Here is a 15,569-nt window from a genome sequence, read left to right as displayed (position 1 = left end):
CACACACACACACACAGCACACACACTCCTAGCACAGACACACTCAACAGCACACACACACACCACAGCACACACACCCCCAGCACACACACACCACAGCATGCTACACACCACACACACACACACACACACACACACACACACACACACACACACCACAGCACACACACACACACTCCACAGCACACATACACCATACACACACACCCACACACACACACACATAGCACACACACACACACACACACACACACACACACACACTCCACCACACACACACACACCATAGCACGATACACACACACACACACACACACACACACACACACACACACACACACACACACACACACACACACACACACACACACACACACACACACATCCTTGACCACCGAAGGGTCAAGACGTACCTGGCGCTCCTCTCGGAGCAGCCAGGTCAACTGTTGTTGGCCCATACCAACCCTCCCCTGAACCCTCCTCCCCACCGGAATATCAACAAGTTCTCGCCAGAAGTTACAATTTCATTTAGGAAAGGAATGGAACCAGTGTTAAACAGAGGTGAACAGTGGTGAACAGTGCTTAAGTCAGTGAGAACAACTCAACAGTAACAGTCGTACCCAAGTTAACCTTCACACAGTGAGGTCCCAGGTACCCAGTGATAATGGCCCGTGAGACCCAACAACAACCAGCGATGTGTTAATCCGTCTACGATAGGAAGGCCTAAGACCACACCTCACTCATATAACACCATCTGTGAGGGAATTACTACACCACATGTCCCTCATAACACCATATGTGAGGGAATTACTACACCACGTCAAGTCCCTCATCACATCATCTGTGAGGGAATTATTACACCACGTGAGGTCCCTCATAACACCATCTGTGAGGGAATTACTACACCACGTCAGGCCCCTCATAACACCATCTGTGAGGGTATTACTACACCACGTGATGCCCCTCATAACACCAACTGTGAGGGAGTTACTACACCACGTGAGGCCCCTCATAACACCATCTGTGAGGTAATTACTACACCACGTGAGGTCCCTCATAACACCTTCTGTGAGGTAATTACTACACCACGTGAGGTCCCTCATAACACCATTTGTGAGGGAATTACTACACCACGTGAGGCCCCTCATAACACCATCTGCGAGGGAATTACTACACCACGCCAGGTCCCTCATAACACCACGTGAGGGAACTACTACACCACGTGAGTTCCTCCTAACACCATCTGGGAGGGAGTTACTACACTACGAGTTTGCTGTTCAACACCTACATTAATCTGTATGTTCACTGTATGTTCCTTTACCTTTCTCTAATGAAGGCTTTTGTTAAACCACCAATGTATGTAATAAGTCATTTATGTCCAATGTATATTTTCAGCCTTAGGGCTGCAGAATTTTTTCAATAAACCGTTAATTATTATTATTATTATTACACACACACACACATACACACAACACCCACACACCACAGCACACACACTTACAGCACACACACACACACACAACACCCACACACCACAGCACACACACACCACAGCACACACCCACACACACCACAGCACACACACACACACCACAGCACACAAACACCACACACACACACACAGCACACACACACCACCCACACATACACACCACAGCGCACACACACACACACACCACAGCGCACACACACACACCACAGCACACACACATATATACCACCCACACACATAACACCCACACACACACACACACACAACACCCACACACCACAGCACACAGGCAGGGTCTTTGTTGGAGAGGGAAAGATGTTGCTTAAAACTCCGGGTATTGTGCCCCTCACAACCTTATTCTGGCCCTGGTCACCTGACATTGTCAAAGGTGACTACTGCATGATGCCTCAAGGGGGAATCCTGGCTAGAGTTTAGGTGATGTGGGTCAGGAGGAGAAGTGAGTGTAACCTTACCTGTGACCTTACCCCCACCACCCAGGCCCCACTCTGGTTATTCCATCCCTGGGGACAGTTTGTCAAACATGCCACTAAGGGACGTTAAGTGGCAGCCATGCAGATCAACACTGACAATGAGATCACGTTACCAAAAGGTCAGTTATTTGACCGATGCACATGATTCCTTTGTATTGATCAGAACTTTTTGAGCGATTCAAGTAAATCAGTTGTATCAGCCTGGATCCGGCCCTGATAACCTGAAGGAGATTGAGATATTATACTGGTAGAGGACAAAGGACAGCATGAGACTGACAACTAGGAAGGCCCAGGGACTATGCTGGCAGTATATGATCAAGAATCTGTGTTACTAATGATAGTCGCAAGAATTTGATATGAAAGAGAGAGAGAGAGAGAGAGAGAGAGAGAGAGAGAGAGAGAGAGAGAGAGAGAGAGAGAGAGAGAGAGAGAGAGAGAGGAGAGAGAGAGAGAGGAGAGAGAGAGGAGAGAGAGAGAGAGAGAGAGAGAGAGAGAGAGAGAGAGAGAGAGAGAGAGAGAGAGAGAGAGAGAGAGAGAGAGAGAGAGAGAGAGAGAGAGAGAGAGAGAGAGAGAGAGAGAGAGAGAGAGAGAGAGAGAGAGAGAGAGAGAGAGAGAGAGAGAGAGAGAGAGAGAGAGAGAGAGAGAGAGAGAGAGAGAGAGAGAGAGAGAGAGAGAGAGAGAGAGAGAGAGAGAGAGAGAGAGAGAGAGAGAGAGAGAGAGAGAGAGAGAGAGAGAGAGAGAGAGAGAGAGAGAGAGAGAGAGAGAGAGAGAGAGAGAGAGAGAGAGAGAGAGAGAGAGAGAGAGAGAGAGAGAGAGAGAGAGAGAGAGAGAGAGAGAGAGAGAGAGACATGAAGGTGATGTGCCACTTGGCTGCCTTTCAGCACACTCACACATCCCATATATTCAGAAATTAAGTTGTATATTGATTCTTTAGCCCAGTGCAGAAATATCTATATACAGTATTTTAATCAAAATGGTCATTTGATTTTCATGATATGCCTGTATTATGTAAGGCAGGTAAAAAACGACTATGTATTTTAAAGAGACGATGTCGGGTAAATAAAACCATAATAGCATGATAAGAGTAAGTTTGTAACGCATTATAATATCTCTTAATATGACAGCTGAAAACTTATTTACATATGTACATTCCCAATAACAAATGTCCTTAAAATACAGTACATATACAGGTAAACAATATAACATAAATCAAAGTATAATGTGAGTTAATACATCAGTGTAAATACCGTGCTGTAATGTGATTGTCCTCTCAACCCTCAACTGATATACTTAAACGACTTACTTACAAACTCAAATTCAATTAATACTTAAGTTTACTTACACTTTGATAGGTCACACACACACATGTACAGGGTCTCATAGGTCACACGCACACATGTACAGGGTCTCATAGGTCACACACACACATGTACAGGGTCTCATAGGTCACACACACACATGTACAGGGTCTCATAGGTCACACACACATGTACAGGGTCTCATAAGTCACACACACACACATGTACAGGGTCTCATAGGTCACACACACACATGTACAGGGTCTCATGTCACACACACACATGTACAGGGTCTCATAGGTCACACACACACACATGTACAGGGTCTCAAGTCACACACACACATGTACAGGGTCTCATAGATCACACACACACATGTACAGGGTCTCATAGGTCACACACACACATGTACAGGGTCTCATAGATCACACACACACATGTACAGGGTCTCATAGATCACACACACACATGTACAGGGTCTCATAGGTCACACACACATGTACAGGGTCTCATAGGTCACACACACACACACACATATACAGGGTCTCATAGGTCACACAAACACACATGTACAGGGTACCTCATAGGTTGCACACATCGGGAAATTGTTGTTCCTCTTTTTATTTCAGGTGATGGATTTGTAACAAACCAACGAAGATGGCAGAGAAATGAACACTAGAGGAATGAGTCAGTTTAACATTGAAGTAGAGAAAAACAGATGCTACAAAATGATCACAGCGAGAAAACTTAATCAACAACACATAACATCTGGTTCTCCATATATGAATAGTAACCGACTCTCTCCTCTAGTGCTAAATTCTCTACCATCTTCATTGATTTGCACAGTCACATAAGAAAGTCCTGTCAGTCCATGACCCCTGAGACTCATGAGCCTGTGAATCTGAGACAACACACATAGTTGCATCATTGAGCTCATAGATGGTGCCCTGGGTCAAGGTAACTTGAGGAGGGGGTGTCACTGATAACATATACTAAGCATTTAATGTAACTATATAATATTTCAATCATAATGACTGGCAAGTAGCTCCTTCTCTGGTAAGGCCTCAGGAGAATAGGTAGCACTATTTTCGGGTAGCAGGTCCAACAACTGTAACAATGTGGTGAGGGAAGGTTCACCCAATATCCTGAGACACACAAGCTCCACTGTCCTATGGGTTATAATGTGCAAGGACTGAGAGGTTAGGTTAGGTTATATGTTAGGTAAGGTTAAGTCATGTTATGTTATAATAGGTAAGGTAAGGTTAGGTTAGGGTAGGTTTAATGGGCCAGGACTGGGAGGTAGGCAAAGAACAGTACTGCCAGGCAACTGAGAGACAAGCCTGTAGAGTCTGGTTATCTGTGAGACAGTGCCCAAACACCTGCCTCAACCTGACTGACTTCTTACCAGTATGAATTAAGTATGTAACTTATGCTTTGACCTCTTACGACTCATACCCATGTATAATAAACAACAATGAAAATATAAAGAAGACCTAAAAGTTAATATATATTAATTTATGACTACTATACAGCCTACTATGTACAGTATTCCAAACTGTATAGCATGTTTACTTTTTTTAAGGATATATATTCTTAAATGAGATAATAACCTCAAGTGTCTGGTATATGTTTGTAGTGTAGCATCATTACACACAAACTTCATACTGCCTCATCTAGTTCCCGTTCCTAGAGCCCAAAATAAATACTCACGTGAATAAGCAAGACCGAACATTTAAAACCAGACTGGTGTCTCAGTCATCCTATCATTATACCCATGACTACTTACAGGCAGAAGATGAGTATTTATCCCAATGGTCAAAGTGTACGATGATGAGTACCTGTATAAGGTAAGTGATATAATATCAACTGTAATAATAAAACCAAACATGAATATATAAACCACTTCACATAGGTAGGCACTATATTGCACTGTACTTTAGGTAATTCACTGATTTAACCTGCAACCCCCCTCAAGATCTCACTACCCAGTATACCATCTATGGGTCCAATCATGTAACTTTGTGTGTTGTCTCAGATTAACAGGTTCATGAGTCTCAGGGTTCATGGAGGGGACGGAGGACTGACACAACTTTCCTAAGTGACTGTACATGTGTGTACAATCTATGAGCCACCCCATACAACCTATTTCAGGCCACTTAACATAATATTCACTTTATATACAATGTGTCACAAAAACCTCATTATTTAAGAATCCTTCACACAACAAGACACATCACCAGTACTGTACCTTCACACACCAAGACACATTACCAGTACTGTACCTTCACACAACAAGATGCATTACCAGTACTGTACCTTCACACAACAAGACACATTACCAGTACTGTACCTTCACACAACAAGACACATTACCAGTACTGTACCTTCACACAACAAGACACATACCAGTACTGTACCTTCACACAACAAGACACATTACCAGTACTGTACCTTCACACAACAAGACACATTACCAGTACTGTACCTTCACACAACAAGACACATTACCAGTACTGTACCTTCACACAACAAGACACATTACCAGTACTGTACCTTCACACAACAAGACACATTACCAGTACTGTACCTTCACACAACAAGACACATTACCAGTACTGTACCTTCACACAACAAGACACATTACCAGTACTGTACCTTCACACAACAAGACACATTACCAGTACTGTACCTTCACACAACAAGACACATTACCAGTACTGTACCTTCACACAACAAGACACATTACCAGTACTGTACCTTCACACAACAAGACACATTACCAGTACTGTACCTTCACACAACAAAACACATTACCAGTACTGTACCTTCACACAAACAAGACACATTACCAGCACTGTACCTTCACACAACAAATATCACACACAGTACTGTACCTTCACACCAGACACATACACTGTACTTCACAACAAGACACATTACCAGTACTGCACCTTCACACAACAAGACACATTACAGTACTGTACCTTCACACAACAAGACACACACAGTACTGTACCTTCACACAACAAACACATTACCAGTACTGTACCTTCACACAACACACACACACCAGAACTGTACCTTCACACAACAAGACACATTACCAGTACTTGCACCTTCACACAACAAGACACATTACCAGTACTTGCACTTCACACAACAAGACACATTACCAGTACTGTACCTTCACACAACAAGACACATTACCAGTATGCACTTCACACAACAAGACACACCAGTACTGTACCTTCACACAACAAGACACATTACCAGTACTGTACCTTCACACACACCAAGACACATTACCGTACTGTACCTTCACACAACAAGACACATTACCAGTACTGCACCTTCACACAACAAGACACATTACCAGTACTGTGCCTTCACACAACAAGACACACACAGTACTGTGCCTTCACACAACAAGACACATTACCAGTACTGTACCTTCACACAACAAGACACATTACCAGTACTGTACCTTCACACAACAAGACACACACAGTACTGTACCTTCACACAACAAGACACATACAGTACTGTGCCTTCACACAACAAGACACATACCAGTACTGTACCTTCACACACCAAGACACATTACCAGTACTGTACCTTCACACAACAAGACACATTACCAGTACTGTACCTTCACACAAGACACATTACCAGTACTGTACCTTCACACAACAAGACACATTACCAGTACTGTGCCTTCACAAACAAGACACATTACCAGTACTGTGCCTTCACACAACAAGACACATTACCAGTACTGCACCTTCACACAACAAGACACATTACCAGTACTGTACCTTCACACAACAAAACACATTACCAGTACTGTACCTCACACAACAAGACACATTACCAGTACTGTACCTTCAACACCAAGACACATTACCAGTACTGTACCTTACACACCAAGACACATTACCAGTACTGCCTCAAACCAGTACTGTCCCACAACAAGACACATTACCAGTACTGTACCTTCACACACCAAGACACATTACCAGTACTGTACTTCCACACAAGACACATCAGTACTGCCTTCACACACCAAGACACACACAGTACTGTACCTTCACACACAACACAATCACCAGTACTGTACCTTCACACAACAAGACACATTACCAGTACTGTACCTTCACACAACAAGACACATTACCAATTGTTAACAACAAGACACATTAGACGTCCTTCACACAACAAGACACATTACCAGTATGTACTTCACACAAAAGACACATTACCAGTACTGTACCTTCACACAACAAGAACAACAGTACTGCACTTCACACAACAAGACACATTACCAGTACTGTACCTTCACACAACAAGACACATTACCAGTACTGTACCTTCACACTTTAATATACTGTATAATATTTTATGCAATTATGAATTCATAAAAATTTAGCAATAAAGAGGTGACTGAAGTTACTTTTCTCATTACAGTACAGAGGAAATATAACAAGGTCTGTGTGGACACAAAAGTCACAATACAGAAGATGTGTCAAGTGACAAACACAGGAACAACATTTTACTATCACTGGGGACTTCTTAATTATCAATATTTTTCTTAAATGAAAATAAACTTTGATAACAATATTATAAATGCTAAAATCCCCAAAACTGTTTCTCGCTGCCTAATATGGCAGTTTCCTGAGCTAGGAGTTATGTAGTGAGAGGCTCAGGAAACTGAGTCACCAACTACCTGTTTCACTGAAAACACTACTGCTGTTGTGTACACTGTTCCACTGTGAACACGACTGCTGTTGTGTACACTGTTCCACTGTGAACACTACTGCTGTTGTGTACACTGTTCCACTGTGAACACTACTGCTGTTGTGTACACTGTTCCACTGTGAACACTACTGCTGTTGTGTACACTGTTCCACTGTGAACACGACTGCTGTTGTGTACACTGTTCCACTGTGAACACTACTGCTGTTGTGTACACTGTTCCACTGTGAACACTACTGCTGTTGTGTACACTGTTCCACTGTGAACACTACTGCTGTTGTGTACACTGTTCCACTGTGAACACTACTGCTGTTGTATACCTGTTCCACTGTGAACACTACTGCTGTTGTGTACACTGTTCCACTGTGAACACTACTGCTGTTGTGTACACTGTTCCACTGTGAACACTACTGCTGTTGTGGTACACTGTTCCACTGTGAACACTACTGCTGTTGTGTACACTGTTCCACGAACACTACTGCTGTTGTGTACACTGTTCCACTGTGAACACTATGTGTTGTGTACACTGTTCCACTGTGAACACTACTGCTGTGCAACGTTCCACTGTGAACACTACTGCTGTTACACTGTTCATCAGAACACTACTGCTGTTGTACACTGTTCCATGTGAACACTACTACTGTTGTGTACACTGTTCCACTGTGAACACTACTGCTGTTGTGTACACTGTTCCACTGTGAACACTACTGCTGTTGTGTACACTGTTCCACTGTGAACACTACTGCTGTTGTGTACACTGTTCCACTGTGAACACTACTGCTGTAGTGTACACTGTTCCACTGTGGACACTATTGCTGTAGTGTACACTGTTCCACTGTGGACACTACTGCTCTGTTGTGTATACTGTCACTGTGAACAATGCTGGAACACTCCTCCAGGGTAATGTACACTGCACCACTGCCATCTTCTGAACCATCGCTTAACTTATTACCAAAGTCAATTTAGCTCAAAACACCAAATGTAAACACTAATTTCTGAATTTCCATAATTGCTGACAAGTCACATTTGATATTCCAGAAGCAATGAAGAAGTTCAATAATTTACAAGTTGATGTACAAATAGTAGAGCACATTGTACTGACTACAGGTCAGGTAAGTCCTAAACTGAAGATCTACAGTACTTACATCACTTTCAATATTTATGAACTTTATAGAAGGTATTTATATAAGGAAGGAAGGAAGGAAGGACAAGAGATGGCCCAAAACCCTACAATAAAGGCAAATAATTTACACGTTAACATGCAAAACTTTAATTAGTTAATCTCCAGCAGACAGATGTATTCATACCTATGTAACAATCAACTCTGGTCGACTGTAATATCACATTTCACCCCACCATGCTAGTGTCCATGGTCAAGGAAAATGGTGTATGGGATAGAAAGTGTTTGACCATACTGTACTGGTGTAAGTAACTTGTCATAGTTAGTGTCCACACAATCTTCATGATACACCTATATCGCTGCCAGCCATGTATTCACTGCCATCAGTAAATTCCTGCAAAGTAGAATCAGAGTTAAAACAAATTTTACAAAAAACTTCTGATTATTATTGGAGGTAAATACAGTCTGACTCATCATCATCCTCAACATTTTACGGCCATTTTTCAAGCTTGCATGAGTTAGCTGCACTACTGATGGCAGCTCTCAATGCTGCCCGGTTTCTTGCAGTCTCTCTTGTCAGGTCCTTAACTCTAATGCCATTTCTTCCCATGTCATTCTTGATCTACCTCTGGGTCTCTTCCCCTCCACATTTAGGCTCGTGCATCTCTTGACCCAATTTGTCTTGTCCAGTCTCTCCACATGACCAAACCATCACAGCCAGCCAATACTCTCAATACCCAGCTACCCTCTTAGCCCTGAACAGGGTCTTCTGTCTCTCAGTGTTACATTGCACACATCCACCTCATAGGTCTCATTTCAATTCGTTCAAGCCAACATATCTTCTCCTGTTTAACTGCCCATCACATCTTTTTTGCATGCCACATACATCTTTCCTTTCACATGAAAAGAAGGTCCTCTTGCTGTCAATAAAGGCAGCAACTCCCTAAACTTCCTACAGCCACTTCTGACTCTTGTAACTGAGTAGGCTTCAGCACCCCCACCAGCAGTGATCATGTCACCCAGGAACAGAACACATCAACACAGTCAGGAACATATCCCCAATGTTGAGTTTCTCCAGCCTTGCTGTGGGCATATAGTTATCTGCACATACAGAACATTTAAAGTCAGCAACCTCCTGCAGTCTACCATCTACTCCACTGCACCTCTCTTGTGTACCCACCTTCCACACTCACTGTACATTACGGAGTTGCTGCCAACACCTTTCTTTGGGACAACAGAAGGAGGCTCAAGACAGACCCTGATGGGATTACCTTTCAACCATTTACTCTCACAGAAGTTTGTGAGCCTCCACATAATGCCATAACCACTCAACAAGGAACTCCTCGATTCCTGGCTTTCTCACTGCCCATTGTACTACTCCACATAGTACACCATCAAATGCCCTCGCTAAGTCTACAAACAGGAAATAGAACTAAATCTCCGTCCCTGGATATTTTTCTTGTACTGGCCATACATATTGCCTCTGTAGTCCCCCTACTTGACATAAACCCAAACTTTCATAGCCAGACTTAACAGCTTCAAGCCCCTGTAGTTCCTGTGTTCAAGTGCATCACCTTTACCCTTGTAGGTATTCCTGATAACACTCTTCCTTCAGTTGTCTGGAAAAGTACATTCCACCATGATTCCATTAGTCACTTTAGTCACCATTGACACGCCTATGTCATCTGATACTTTCAGCATCACAGTACTACAACTATTCCTGAGCTTCCAGCTTCTATTCGGGTCTCCATTTTGTCAATAACTTTCTTCACCCATTCTTCTCTTTCAGTCCCTGGGCACGGTTCCCGTGCTGGTTCTACTACCCCTAGCTTGCCTGCCCTATTCCCACTTTTCATTCAATAGTTTCTTGTAATTTTTCTTCAAGCATCATTGATTTCCTTGTTATCAACAAGCACATCACCTTGGTACAGTAAACCTCAATATAACAGACTATATTATTTCTGCACTAACCTGGCCCATAAGCCATACCCCTTGTCTATAGCTACAAATAGCTGATTGGTTCATAGAAAATGTTCATGTAGCTGTCCATTTATTCAGACTAAATGTGTTCACAATTGGTAGTCAGACCTGTTATTATCTAAAAGATTGTTAAATATCTTGAATATCAAAATGCAAATGATTTTAAGGAATCAGCATATTAGAAAGGATGTTAGAAAATGTTAAATATTTATCATAAAAGGTCGAAGTCAATATTGAGATTTACTTTCAAATGAAGCTTTTTCATATTTCTTTGTTTTGAACCAAACATAAAACATACAGAAACAAATGATACCAAATATATAGCAAAATAGGTAATGAACTACTGTTTGTATGGCTGGATATATCCCAAATGATTTATGTAACTGACAAAACTGTATAAATATGCACAGACGTGCAGTCTGGGGGAGAAACACACAGGGAAACAGACACTGGCCTTGGCGGGAATTTCGCTTATCTCGACGTCAACTCTTAACTATCAATAGATGTCAGCACTGTGATACTCAACCAACAAAAATATTTCTCACACCCACGGACAGATTATTTAATACAGGGCTGCCTCACTTATCACAAAGGTTACGGGCATGAAGCTCGTTGAGAATATCGAAATTGCAAATAGCGGAGCAATTTCTCCCATAAGAAATAATGTAAATAGAGGGGATACAGGTGGTCACGGCCGTCAGATTTTAACACTTGTTTTACTCAATACATATAGAACATAAAATAAATAAAGAAACAAGGGCAATATATAAAATAAACATCAATAACAAACACTTTGAGTTTATTAGGCGTATATGTTTACAAGTACAGTATACAGGGGTACTTTACATGTGTGAGTGTCTGAATGTTTATGTGCGTAGGTGTGTGAAGTAAGTTCTAAACGTAGACTGTTAATTTATCTCTGATGTGCTGTGTTGCTTGCTTGCTGAAGTTGGTATTGGGGAGAGGATGAGAGGAGGCAGGGGTCGTCAGCCACCTCTCCTCACTGCCAGGGTTGTCAGGCACTCTCTCCTGCCAGGGTAGTCAGCCTCCTCTCTTCACTGCCAGGGTCGTGAGCCACCTCACTCTCCTCACTGCCAGGGTAGTCAGCCTCACTCTCCTCACTGCCAGGGTCGTCAGCCACCTCCTCTCCTCACTGCCAGGGTCATCAGCCACCTCACTCTCCTCACTGTCAGGGTCATCAGCCACCTCCTCTCCTCACTGCCAGGGTCGTCAGCCACCTCACTCTCCTCACTGCCAGGGTCGTCAGCCTCACTCTCCTCACCTACCAGGGTCGTCAGCCACCACACTCTCCTCACTGCCAGGGGTAGTCAGCCACCTCCTCTCCTCACTGCCAGGGTAGTCAGCCACCTCACTCTCTCACTGCCAGGATTGTCAGCCACCTCACTCTCCTCACTGCCAGGGTCGTCAGCCACCTCACTCTCTTCACTGCCAGGGTCGTCAGCCACCTGACTCTCATCATCACTGCCAGGGTCGTCAGCCACCTCACTCTCCTCCTGCCAGGGTCGTCAGCCACCTCACTCTCATCATCACTGCCAGGTCGTCCAGCCCTCACTCTCATCATCACTGCCAGGGTCGTCAGCCACCTCACTCTCATCATCACTGCCAGGGTCGTCAGCCACCTCACTCTCTCCTCACTGCCAGGGTCGTCAGCCACCTCACTCTCATCATCACTGCCAGGGTCGTCAGCCACCTCACTCTCCTCACTGCCAGGGTCGTCAGCCACCTCACTCTCCTCCTGCCAGGGTCGTCAGACCTCCACTCTCCTCACTGCCAGGTCGTCAGCCACCTCACTCTCATCATCACTGCCAGGGTCGTCAGCCACCTCACTCTCATCATCACTGCCAGGGTCGTCAGCCACCTCACTCCTCCTCACTGCCAGGTCGTCAGCCACCTCACTCTCATCATCCTGCCAGGGTCGTCAGCCACCTCCTCTCCTCACTGCCAGGGTCGTCAGCCACCTCACTCTCCTCACACTGCCAGGGTCGTCAGCCACCTGACTCTCATCATCACTGCCAGGTCGTCAGCCACCTCACTCTCATCATCACTGCCAGGGTTGTCAGCCACCTCACTCTCCTCACTGTCAGGGTCGTCAGCCACCTCACTCTCATCATCACTGCCAGGGTCGTCAGCCACCTCACTCTCCCCACTGTGTTTTAAGGCGCTGGGTCTGGTCGTCAATCCACGTGCTCAACATCCGCTCCATACTCTCCATCTCAGCATCACAGAACCTCGTCGCCTTCGTAGCCGTCAGTGGTGTTGCAGACCCGGCCATCTCCTTGATCTTGTCGGCACTTTTAACTATAGAATGCACAGTAGAGGAAGCCAAGCTGTCCACGCGAACACTGACGTTCCTTTTCCGTATTCATGTCATTTTACGATATCCAATTTCATGTCCAACGTAACTGTTACGTGATCTCTGCTTAACATTGGTGGGAGTTTATAGCTGGTCGCAGGCATTGCGAGATCACACAAAACACAACTGCGAGATCACACAAAACACACGCCAGCACGTGTGAGACTGAGAAAGGAGCGTATGGCGGAGAAATTCGTACACACGCTGTCTCGCTACGATTGAGGCGAGCGGTTCAAAATTTTTGCTCGTAAGAATTTGCCAATAAAAGGGGCAACCATTGCGAATAGTGGAAATGGGTAACAATAAATTGATTGTGGATAAACTGGGTTACGAATACCGAGGCTATGAATAACGGGGTTTGCCTGTACTTCATCCATTAACTTGACATCTCCCTCTTAAATAATGTGTTGTGACAATATTTAAGTAGTAATATATGAAATTAAGAAGCGATGTAGAGCTTTAACATCTTTATCCTCTGTCATCAAGTGTCAAGAATTTTGGTGCAAATTAACAAAAATCTCGGCCAATGATGAACGTGGTATAGTTAATTTGTGTGTCATAGTATTCTAAGCAGGGGCGGATCCAGAGGGGTCCTGGGGGTACAGACCTCCCCCTCTTTCATCTGAAGATTCCAATACTTTTCTTTAATGCAGTATTGTAATGAAGCATTTTTGGCCCACCAAGCTGGGTGGACTCACTGTGTTTGCCATGTTCCCCCACCCACAACTTCTTGGACCCCCCCAATTGATATTCCTGGATCTGCCCCTGCTAAAGTGAGCTCTACCATACTGGCAATATGAGTCAAGTGTCCAACTGATCTGTCACTATTAGCTGATCACCCCGTCAGTGTGGGGCTTTATACAATGAGGGAACAAGAGCTTTTTCTTTCTTTTTTTATGGGAATTAGCCCACCCGGGCACAGGTCATCGACCCACAACGGGGCCTGGGGGGCGAAAAAATAAGAACAGAGAAAAAAAAAAGGTTATATTAATCTACACCATTAAGATGCCGGAAAACCAGCTTATTAAAGTGAAACAGATTGTATGAGTATGGAAACACAGAAGAAAGCAGAGCATTCCACAGTCTGGCTGTGTGAGGAAAGAAGGATGTACTATAACGGGTTATTTTAGTGTGACTGACAGCCACAGAAGAGGAGTGGGCACCGCGAAGACAGGTGTTACAGGCCCACGGCCTTGCCGGCGGTACACAGGATGCCAAATCCACCGAACATTGCCCGTTAAAGTATAGTACCTGTAAAAGAGAGAGAGTGAAGCAACATTGTGGCGAAGAGAAAAGGAATAAAGATTACCAACTAAAGGTTCCCTCACCTGTGAATCTTGTCAACAAATTGATGTTAACCCAGATAAAAGTACACACTTCAGGCCTAAAGAGAGCTTCTCCCACACCTGAGGCTACACCAGTCACACACTTCAGGCCTAAAGAGAGCTTCTCCCACACCTGAGGCTACACCAGTCACACACCTCAGGCCTAAAAGAGTTTCTCCCACACCTGAGGTTACACAGTCACACCTTCAGGCCTAAAGAGGCTTCTCCCACACCTGAGGCTACACCAGTCACACACTTCAGGCCTAAAGGCTTCTCCCACACCTGAGGCTACACAGTCACACCTCAGGCCTAAAGAGGCTTCTCCCACACTGGGCCCACCAGTCACACACAGGCCTAAAGAGGCTTCCACACCTGAGGCTCCATCAGTCACACACCACAGGCCTAAAGGGGCTTCTCACACCTGAGGCTCCATCAGTCACACATTTCAGGCCTAAAGAGAGCTTCTCCCACACCTGAGGCTCCACCAGTCACACACCTCAGGCCTATACAGTGCTTCTCCCACACCTGAGGCTACAATCACACACTTCAGGCCTAAAAGGCTTCTCCACACCTGAGGCTCCATCAGTCACACACCTCAGGCCTGAGGCTTCTCCCACACCTGAGGCTCCATCAGTCACACCTCAGGCCTATACAGGTGCTTCTCCCACACCTGAGGCTCCACCAGTCACACACCTCAGGCCTGAGAGCTTCTCCCACACCTGAGGCTCCACATCACA

At 44.5% G+C, this 15,569-nt stretch overlaps 2 long non-coding RNA genes across 2 annotated transcripts in view; both read right to left on the bottom strand.

The window, feature by feature from the left end:
* Positions 1–6,573: 6,573 nt before the first annotated feature.
* On the bottom strand, positions 6,574–7,458 carry LOC121879458. The gene is made up of 3 exons (XR_006091335.1): positions 7,399–7,458; positions 6,962–7,196; positions 6,574–6,665 (listed from the first exon to the last, which is right to left on the bottom strand). It is a non-coding gene; the product is annotated as an uncharacterized LOC121879458 (long non-coding RNA).
* A 1,223-nt stretch (positions 7,459–8,681) lies between these two features.
* The window catches only part of LOC121879457, a 29,386-nt gene continuing 22,498 nt past the window's right edge, over positions 8,682–15,569 (bottom strand). Inside the window, exon 3 of the long non-coding RNA XR_006091334.1 lies at positions 8,682–9,547. This is a non-coding gene — a long non-coding RNA (uncharacterized LOC121879457). The remainder of the gene's footprint in view (positions 9,548–15,569) is intronic.

The sequence above is a fragment of the Homarus americanus genome, unplaced genomic scaffold, assembly GCF_018991925.1.
Source record: "Homarus americanus isolate GMGI-L3 unplaced genomic scaffold, GMGI_Hamer_2.0 scaffold9083, whole genome shotgun sequence".
NCBI lineage: Eukaryota > Metazoa > Arthropoda > Malacostraca > Decapoda > Nephropidae > Homarus > Homarus americanus.
This window is presented reverse-complemented; position numbering and strand designations above follow the sequence as displayed.